Genomic DNA, 11,330 nt, shown 5'->3' on the forward strand with positions numbered 1-11,330 from the left:
CTTGTAGATGTTGAATAGCGTGGGGCTGAGTGAAGATCCTTGGGGTATGACACAGTTGATGTCAGTGGGTTTGGAGAGGAAGGAAGGGAGCATGATCCTCTGGGTTCTGCCGGAGAGAAAGGATTGGATCCAGTTGAGGGCGGCTCCTTGTATCCCTGCGTCGTGGATTCTGGCTGTGAGTTTTTGTCTGTGTCCTACATTTCACATACACTGCACCCTGCCCATGGGGGTAGCTTGGGTCTACCTGAGGGGGTGCCTTGCATATAAGAAAAGGGAAGGATTGGGGCCTAGCAAGTGGGGGCACTTGTGAGGTCGACATGGCAGTCACAACTGCATGCAGATACTGCAGTGGCAGGTCTGAGATACCTTTACAGGACTACTTCTTTGGGTGGTACAATCAGTGCTGCAGGACGACTAGGGACTTACCAATAAATCAAACATGCCAATCATGGAAACACCAATACATAAAATAATTTATATTGCAAGCATTTGCACTTTAGCACTTAATGTAAATGTGTTTGTATTTATATAGCGCCTTCTACCCAGAGGTCTCATAGCGCTGTATTCATACCGCTGGGGAACCCTTCCTGGCTTGCCTGTGGATGTCCACTCCTGGGCAATCCCAAGGTGAATCCAGGCATCCAAGCGCTGCTGGGGCCATTTTGGAGAGTAAGCAAGCTATTGCCCAGAGTCACAGAGTGGGACCTATGATTAGACTAGGCACCAAGACGAGAATTATCAGGTCCGGGGAGATTGAGTCCAAGAGCTGCCGAGGCGGGAATTGAACCCTGGTCCCGGGCCAGACCTCTGCATCAGCATCTACCGCTCTAACCATTGAGCCACGCTTCTCCACAATAGCAGTGGTGAAGTTCCCAGAGTACTAAAACCAACAAAAACAGGAGACCAAAAGTCTGGGGATAAACCTACTGAAAAAGCCAGGCTTACCAATGAATCAAGAAGAAATGGACTCTTGGATTCCTGGAGAGGGTACTCATGTGCCCAATGTGTTTCCTTACCATGGTAATACCTTATATGTCCCCATTGAATAATTTGGACAGGAAGGCTTCACTTGGTGTCATGACACTTCATTAGCAGGTCATCCAGAAATCCAAAAGACTTTAACAAACTGCCAGCACAGGGTTTGGTTGCCCACATTGTTTAAGAATGTGTATGACTATGTTCAGACTTCCCAATATGTTCTCAAAACAAGACTTCCCATTCCACCCCATCAGGCTATATACAAACTTTGCCAGTGCCTCTACATCAATGGCATCCCGAAAGCCTGGAACGTATTACTGACCTCCCTAACTTTAATAGTTATAGTACCATTTGGATGGGAGTAGACCCTTTTAAAAAGATGGTGCATTTTATTGTTCTAAAGAACTACCCACGGCCAACACCCTGCAATGCTGTTTATTCAACAAACCATGCAGTTGCACAGACTCCTCTCTGCCATCATTTCTGATGGAGAACCGCAACTCATTTCACAATTTTGGTGCAGTTTTTTTTACATCATTGGACATTGATGCTTGACTCTCAGCTGCCTATCATGCACAAACCGATGGGCAGATGGAGTGGGTACACCAGGTTTTGAAATAGACATTGCAATATCTTTTGACTTCTCTTACAAAAGGGTTGGGAATCCTTGATACCTTTCACTGAATTTGTTTACGGTAACTCACAGCATTCAGCCACTGGGATTTCACCCTTATATTATCTAACTGGTACGCATGCGTGTATGTTGCCCTAAAGTATTGTAATGCACTCTGAAAATGTACTTGAAACTCAAGATTTGTAAAACACCAGGCTGATCCATAACAGCAAGTGTTATCACATTTACATCAGGCTAAGTTGTTTATGACAGACAGATATGTCAACAGACATCAACAATAACATCTAGACAAAAATGTTGAGATTAAGTCTGGCTGTCCACTATACACAAGCGATTTAATGAGCCATGTAAACTGCCACTAAGATATGCGGGTCCCTTTTCTTTTGAATGAGTCATTAATGCAGTAGCTATAAAATTATAGTTTTCTGAAGATTCACCCATTCATCCAGTGTTAACTGTGAGGTTCTGTGATTCTGAACCTGTTTCATAAAGGTCATAATATCGTTACGAATTTGGTAGTAGCGGACCGCAAATGGCGAGTGCGGCAAGTACGAGTGTTTTCGGCATGTTCGATTGATGGATTCACTGTATATTTAGGGATTTCGTTCTGAACCTTCGGGTTCCATTTTGTGTACGGCAGCCATTTTGTGGTTGCCCTCACATAGGCCGATGACTACGGCTGAACGAGTCTTTGGGACACGTACACCTTTAGTTGACTTTTAGATGACCTGAACGAACTGACTCCGTTGCCCGAAGCTAACCTCGCTGAGCCAGTTCCTTGTCCGGCAGCTGGTCAAGATAGAGATCAAAGATCAGGACATTGCTGAGTTTATGGTACACGCACACACCCTTCTATCTTGCTTCGCATCGGTTTCTGTTCCTTCTTTTATGGCCTATTTATGATTTGGGTTGTGGTCTTTTATTATGGGTTCGTCCGACCTGTCCGAGCAAGAATGTTGGGCTTTCCCGTGTAATTGATGGTAGGCTGGACAACTGAAAAGTGGGCTTGTCGTTATGAGATACCTTTTGCAATGTCACCTATGATTGGATAGTTTGTAAATAATTGGTGTTTGTCAGGAATGTGATTTTTACGATAAAAGACGATGTCGCGCAATATGAAAATTGAGCAGTTTCTAGCGAACCTACCCGTGTCATACTTCGTAGACTTCTGTTCCTGGTTGCAGCCAATAAATTTGATCTTTGACGTCACCGAGAAGTATCCTGTGTCTCTGTATTCTAAGAAAGGTGAACTCGAAGACATTGGGCGTGCCCCTGGCGCCGCTGGGTTCTAAAACCTGGTTCTTCACCTGTGTCCCTATTGAAGCCCTAATGTGGCCCGACATATTCCCCCTCTTTCAGCGATATCACTGGATGATTATTTGGAATTCAATGTACAGAGAATAATTGATTCTAAGCATAAGATGAAACACAACATTACCCTTACAACAGAGGTGAATAGTCATCTGATGGATCTTTCTCCGCTGATAAGAGGGGCGAAAATTAGTATGTCAAAAACTAAACATTAGCCACCCAATGAGGGCTATTAATTGGTAAAAACAACAGTTGATGGACAGAATGCAGAACAATGTCATACATTCACCCCAGTACAGAGATCTGGGCCTAAATCCATCGTCTTTTTTCACTCCACACCACCCCAGTTCAGACATGGCCATATGCAAATCAGTCTTGACCCTGTGCCTCATGGGAACAGTCCAGCCCGAACTGCAAAGCCATGTCTTCCCTGGACCGGAATCAAGCATCCTAGGACCGGTTTCTGGCTATTAGCCATCTTCAGCCAGGATAGCTTGACTCCAGTGGTGTGGAGAGCATGGGACTCACATCTGAGCATACCCGTCCCACTTGGGGTGACAAATGCAGAAACAAAAGTTGATGAACAGAATGCAGAACAATGTCATACATTCACCCCAGTACAGAGATCTGGGCCTAAATCCATAGTTTCTTTGCACTCCACACCACCCCAGTTCAGACATGGCTATATGCAAATCAGCCTTGACCCTGTGCCTCATGGGAACAGTCCAGCTCGAACTGCCAAGCCATGTCTTCCCTGGACCGGAATCAAGCATCCTAAGACCGGTTTCTGGCTATCAGCCGTCTTCAGCCAGGATAGCTTGACTCCAGTGGTGTAGAGAGCACGGGACTCACGTCTGAGCATACCCGTCCCACTCGGGGTGACAAATGCAAAAACAACAGTTGATGGACAGAATGCAGAACAATGTCATACATTCACCCCAGTACAGACATCTGGGCCTAAATTCATTGTTTTTTTGCACTCCACACCACCCCAGTTCAGACATGGCCATATGCAAATCAGCCTTTACCCTGTGCTTCATGGGAACAGTCCAGCCCGAACTGCCAAGCCATATCTTCCCTGGACCGGAATCAAGCATCCTAGGACCGGTTTCTGGCTATCAGCCATCTTCAGCCAGGATAGCTTGACTCCAGTGGTGAGGAGAGCACGGGACTCACGTCTGAGCATACCCATCCCACTCGGGGTGACAAATGCAAAAACAACAATTGATGGACAGAATGCAGAATAATGTCATACATTCACCCCAGTACAGAGATCTTGGCCTAAATCCATCGTTTTTTGCACTCCACACCACCCCAGTTCAGACATGGCCATATGCAAATCAGCCTTGACCTTGTGCCTCATGGGAAAAGTCCAGCCCGAACTGCCAAGCCATGTCTTCCCTGGACCGGAATCAAGCATCCTAGGATCGGTATTTGGCTATCAGCCGTCTTCAGCCATGATAGCTTGACTCCAGTGGTGTGGAGAGCACGGTACTCACGTCTAAGCATACCCGTCCCACTCGGGGTGACAAATGCAAATACAACAGTTGATGGACAGAATGCAGAACAATGTCATACATTCATCCCAGTACTGAGATCTTGGCCTAAATCCATCGTTTTTTTGCACTCCACACCACCCCAGTTCAGACATGGCCATATGCAAATCAGCCTTGACCCTGTGCCTCATGGGAACAGTCCAGCCCAAACTGCCAAGCCCTGTCTTCCCTCAACCGGAATCAAGCATACTAGGACCGGTATGTCAAAAACTAAACATTAGCCACCCAATGAGGGGTATTAATTGGTGACCAACTCTCAAGTTCGAGATCAGGTTCAAATACACGACTCTCAGGACCATGCTATATAAATACAATATCGCAATGGGGAAACCCAACCGCCTAAAGAGGTTAAGTTTAACTAAAATTGTGCACATTAGTAGCTCTGCAGCACAGAATAAAAGAAGCAGAACTTGATACGCTGAAAAGATTCACTGATTCTCTCTACAGCACATTTATATTTAAATGGAAATAACACAGTTCAATTCATGAACATCAGGACACAATAACAGTCTCAGACAATTTAGATAGTTTGATTATTGTATTAATGATCCGAAATCAATGCAAATAAGTAATCTCTTAAGCAGTTCAGTCAGAAATATTACCGCATGTAGTACAAGATTACACTTTTAGCCAAAGATGCAAATCCAAAGAGGATGGTTTAAAAGCTGTTATCTGCTACAAGGTTACAGATACCTACCACCATTAAACACAGAAGGATGGTTTATTTCTCCAACAGCATGCATAGATTCTAGAGCAAAGAGGAATCAAATTAAAATCCTCTAAGGGTGAGTCCATAAGCAAGGGTAAAAAGGGAAAATAAGTCAAAATCATATAGTTCAGTAAAGAAAGACTCCATATCACTGCTTAAGGAAGCAGTTTAGCAAAAGGCAGATCAAATTAAAGGTTTAAGGATGGTTTTAACATTATAGGGAAGGCATTCATTCCTCTTGCAAGGAAAATTAAGTAATAGCAAATGTGTTGCGTTGTACCATAGAAAGAAAAATAATAGCGTTGCTCTCACATAGAGAGAAAAGGTAATGGCGTAGCCCCTCTCGTGTTTTCTTTTCTTTTATAGTCAATATGATGCTTTCGGTGATGTAGTATCACCCCACAATAGTCAATCCATCACATGCTTGGTAACGTATGAAATAACCAAATACATTTGAGTTATTTCTGCATTCTTTCTATGCTGAAAATGAGAATGAACTGGTTTTCCGGGACTCATAGATTTGCCAATGGTTAGAAATATAAAGTGTAGCAGTTTATGGCATCGGTTATAGTTCAGTTTTCCACCAGCCCATTTCACAGTGACCAATAAAGGCATGCACTTAACATGTTAGAAGTTAAATGTACAGAACAAAAACAAGCAACATTTGCAAAAATGCAAAAGATCTATTGTATTCGGCTAAGGGACAATGCAGCTTAGGAAAGAAGGAAAGAACATGTTTCAAAGGCCTTAAATGCATATTTCAGCTTTTAATTAATTGAACTCAAATAGAATCAAACATAATGCTGTTAAATCAAATATTTCATAGTAAGAGAAAAATGTATTATTACACAAAATTCATTAACGTTAGCTATGGCCGATTGCTTCCAATTTTCTATGTCAATACATATCATTGTATTCTTAAAAGTCATTTTACCAAAATTGTTTCTTAATTTTTATGTTTTTATGGTCTCTACTAGCACATTTATAAATTTCAACTTCCGAACTACTTTTATCACCATTTTGTACCATATTCTGTTCACAATGTGTTTCAATGAAAGACAATAGAAATGCTAAGCCACACCCTTAGATCATTAGGCTCATCAGTAAATGAATAATACAACTTCATCTTATACATAGTTTGTTAAGAAAAACCCAATATTAAGCATTATAACCATTTACTAATGATTTCCTTTATTCTAAGACTTTCAAGCACGCTTTTACGAAGCTATTCCTTTTCATGTCTCTATTGCTGTGTCATTTTATTTAACACGTGCAATGTGCACGTTCAGTTTTCTGTGTCTAAATCGGTGAATGCGTTGTGTAAAATGTTTTAAAAATATTTTGCTTCATCACCAGCAAAGTTCATGCCCCTTACCTGGTTCGTTCCTTCTGTGCACATCACCTAGACGAATCACGACCTGTAGGCGTTACTTGTGGTAGGAAACTGTCATGACTCCCTCCTGCTATCTCGCTGTCACAACCCCCTCTTCTGTCCTCTGCGTAGTGGTTGACCACACAGGGCTCATGTTTCATGCTATGATATTCGTGGCTTATGCTTCCCCAGCATCTCATCACTCAAGTCCCGAACTTCCCTCATGACTAATGCTCCCCAGCATCCCTCCTAACAGATGTCCCCCAGCTCCCTCATGACTGATGCTCCCCAAGCTCCCTCATAACTGGTACTTCCCCAGAATCCCTCATAACTATTTACCCTAAGTTCCCTCATGACTGATGCTTTTACCCATCATCTCTCATAACTATGTTCCCCAGCACCCTCATGACTGATGTGCCCCAGCATCCCTCATGGCTAGTGTTCCCCCAGCGCACTCATGACTGATGCTTCCCCAGCACCCTTATGACCGATGCTTCATTAGCACCTCTAACTTTCTTAATGTTTGAACCCTTTTAGGCATTCTCCACTTCCTGTGAACTACTCCTGCTATTCCTTGGGCCTTGGCATGGTTTTCCATCAAATCTATACAAGCTTCTCCCAGACGTCCGTGAGCCAATGGCAAAGTTTGCTCACACTGTCACTGGGGCCTTGGTGTTGTTTTCCACTATGCATGTTCAAGTAAAAATGAAACATTTGTTTTTTGTTATTTGGTACCGATCAACAAGTTGCTCCTGTCTATTCTGTAAGGTCATAGAGACTGTACTAAAGTGTTTTCCCTAAGGTTCGAGAACCTTTACTATGGTCAAGTGCCTCACGTGCTGCACATGAACTAGCTACATCCATTGAGCCTTCGAGAGGGTATATAAACCCCACCCAAGCCCGAATTGTGCATTGACTTCCCTCCTTGCAGAACAAGCTTCACCCTTCCCACTCACCTGAAGAATCCTGATGGAACCAAGAAGCGTGCCAGTCTCCTTAAAGTCCATCCGAGCTGGTAGTTCTGGTGGCATCCGCTCCCTCAACGTCTTCCTCCATGCTCCTTCCTACACAGCTACTCCGGACCCCCGAGTTTCCCCGAGTCAAGGCCTAAAGATATTCTTCAAACTTCAGACAAGTTGAAGAAGTAGGCTATGCACTTGATATCAGGTTAGTGCTCACTAAACCTACAGTATTAGACCGACCCAAGTATCCCCGTCTTCAAAGACCATAGACTTTTCCTCCATTTCCTCTCTGGCATTTACTCTAGTGCTTCTTGTGTATTTATACTCCCTCCATACAACTTGATCCTAGGACTTTCACTGCTCAAGATTAAAGACTTTAGTCCTGTGTTTCTCTGATGAACAGTAATGCCAAGAGAAAGCACTTCAGAGTCTTTAATATGTGCATCAACCTTGTACCTCAGTAGGGGCCCCATTACCATCCGCCCGCCACCATAACGGTAAACGGGACCAACCACCAGAGGTGCGACGTCCCGCCAGGCCCATTAGGATGCGACCTCCACCCTGGCGGTAGCATCCCGCATATTTTACATTGTGGCGGGTGGTGCTGTAAGCAGCAGCCGCTGCAATGTAAAAAATGCATATTGTACATTGACATACACAACTTGACAGGCACCACGCGGTGCCTCCCACCTTGTGTATGCCAATGAAGGGATTACCATAGGTACCCCCAAGTGTAGCCCCCCACCCCCCGGGTGCCAGTAACGGGCCCTCAAAGCAATTCCCCCCAGCCTTTCCATGGCAGCATCGCCACCATGGAAAGGCCTTTTGAAGGCACATGATAATATGGATGGCGGTACCTGCAAGGCACCACCACCATATTATCTACCTTTTTGTTCGGCCGGCAATCCAACCGGCGGAAAAGCGACAGACACTCTTTCCGTCCACCGTGGTGCCCCTCACCAAATTAATATGTCCGGGGGTGTCACATGGACATTTGGCGGGTGGATCCCAACCACCGGCCCAGCAGTAGTGATCCATTGGGGATCATAATAGACCCCTTTTTGTTTTGAGTTTATCCTTAGGAGTGCAAGTCATTCCAACCTATGCTTCAAGTGTATCTTGAGGAGTGCTGATAACTCCAATGTGTATTTAGAGTGTATTTCTAGGAGTGTCACATTCCAATCTGTGATTTTGATATTTCTTCTCACATGCCGAGCTGCTGATGAAACTTGGTACTGCATCATCACAAAGCCAGAGGATCTGGTTTAGTGCACATGTACCCCACAAACGTCATCAGCCTCAGAAGTGACAAATCCTGTTACTCAGTCTCACACAGCCGCTCAGCAGATCCAGTAACGCAAGTCTATCTTTTCTAATTCTATCCCAACCTCCTTTCCCCCAGGGATGACAATGGGTTCTAAGGTTTCCGTTCCTTAACTTGCATTGTCTTCAGGTGAGAGACAAGGTCCAACTTCGGTTCTAGTGGCATCTCTGCGTTTGGGACCACGTGAGTGCATGACACAGCACAGCAGTCCTTCTTCCCGGCACAGTATCCAATAGTTCAGAAGTGTACTGAAGAGTTGGTGTCTGAGGTCCAGTATTCATACCCAGTTGTGTCTTTGAAGAGTTGAGGCACCTGGAAGCAGGCCTTTGAATTGTGTATGTGCCCTGCCTTCCTGGCCCTGGCTCCAGACTAACTACAGGCTACGGAGCCCTTTGATTGGAGACAGGACACAGCCTGTCTCCAATTGTAAGTGGGGCTGGGGCCAGCTCCTCCCCCATCTTGCTAGTGATGGCTTATCCAGTCACAGCTAAGGTCCCGATTGTGTGTGGCTGTCTAGGAGTAATACACCAATCCTAACTGTCACCAACACCTAGTCAGGTGAGTGGGAAACAGGCTGCAAAAACCAAATTTTTAATCAAAAAAGGAAGTGTAGAGGAAGCAATAGAATCACCCTCCTGGTAGATTCATATAAACAAAGAGATTCTATCAAGAAAAGTGCAAGTGTTTATTTTTAAGGATTTTATTATATATATTTGAAAGGGAGGTTGGCCCTTCATCGTACCAGTGGGATGAAGGCACTATGTGCTTTTAAAATACCCCTCACACACTAAGAGTCCCTTAGTGTCATGCTTCATCATGGGGGTCTTCCCGTCCCTCTACGGGGCGGGGCGTGCTACGACCTACGAGCTACGCGGGAGCACTTTAATTTTGTGGTGAAAGACTATGTGTTTGTGCAGTGACAGCGAAGGTGGTGAGGTGTAGGGACCTAGTAATGTGATTAAAAAAGTTAAAAATTCCCTGGCTAGTGGAAAAAATAATTTTATTTGCTTCCCTGGCTGGGAATGTTAAAAAGGGGTTGTGAGGTAGGGCTATTAGCAACTACCGGGTCGACATGTTTCACAGACAGTCCCCTACTGTCTGATCATCAGGACCAGTGGTGGTCCCTACTGGGAGGTACTCAGTTCTAAGTAGTATAGCCTAGAGTCCTACAAACTGATAGCAAAAATCGGCTGCCAGTTTGTGCTTCAGAGCATGAGTTGGCCCGATGTGAAGCTTAAAAATGAAAAAAGACGCAGTGGTCTCTGCAAGAGAAAGGAAAAATAACAGGATGAAGTAATACATTCATAGCACATGGTTAGACTAGACCTTGTCATTGAATTTTTAAACATATGCATATCTTGCAAAATTTGGAAGATAGCTATTACCAAATACACTCCTAATTGCGGAGCTTTTGTTTTCAGTAAGACAAACATACATAAAGTCTCAACACACATATAACAGTGACTCACAGAGAAGGACTGACACCCATTGCTACCAATGTCTCTGTTCTTTTGTTGACAGAAAGTTTTGCGATCGGTTTACTCGTTTTATGAGTTGCGATTGCAAATGATAGGGAAGGCACAGAGATATATATAGATAGTATACATTCTTTCCCGGTTCTGAAAACGTGCCTCATGAGCCGGCAGATACGAGGGTTTTTCGATGCGGTCAACTAAAAAGGGGACAGATAGAGCCGCATACTCTCATTAGACGGCATTGTTCACGGGAGCATATTTTACCTTGTTGTTTCTGAAGATCTGTTACACTCGGCTGTTAGTTCGCAGTTGATTTTACTTACGTAACCGCTGCTCGACAGTGCCTTATTCCTACCCCCGTGCCGCTCCGAGGAGAACATCAGCTTCACCTCGCCCTCGTCTATTTATACATATACCGGTATTGCATTGTCATCGGCATTTGGATTGTTTCCAACTACTAGTCTGCTAACCCAAAATGGCCGCTTGTTTTTGGAACACTTCCTGGTTGGAGCGGAAGTGGTGTTTTTTCTGTCGGTCGTTTGGTTAAGCGTTGGTAAAAACATTAGGAAGGATATATGGATAGGGTTTATGAAAATAGGTACTTTTCAGAGAGAGGTCCTTAGTATTCAGTACTGCCTCATAATCGACCCCAGGGTATGTCATCATTAAGGCCGTTCTTATGGGATTTGATTCTGAACACCCATCTTTGTTCCTTTTCTAGGAGTTGTTCTTCTCTGGCCACCAATTCAATTATTGTCCATGACATTTCTTCTGGTTTATGGCCCATTTCTAGGAAGTGGTTGGTTAATTTTGTGCTGGATTTTTTACATTTGACGGTGCTCTTATGCTCACCTATCCTTGTCTTAATGGCTCTGCTGGTCATTCCTACATATTCCATATTGCACGGACACTTTATCAAATATATGGCATTCGAGCTATTGCAGTTGCTGAAGTTTCTTTGCTCCCAAACTGTGCCGTCGTTAAATGTAATTGATGTGCTCTTTTTTGT

Source organism: Lissotriton vulgaris, chromosome 6 (genome assembly GCF_964263255.1).
Source record: "Lissotriton vulgaris chromosome 6, aLisVul1.2, whole genome shotgun sequence".
Taxonomy (NCBI): domain Eukaryota; kingdom Metazoa; phylum Chordata; class Amphibia; order Caudata; family Salamandridae; genus Lissotriton; species Lissotriton vulgaris.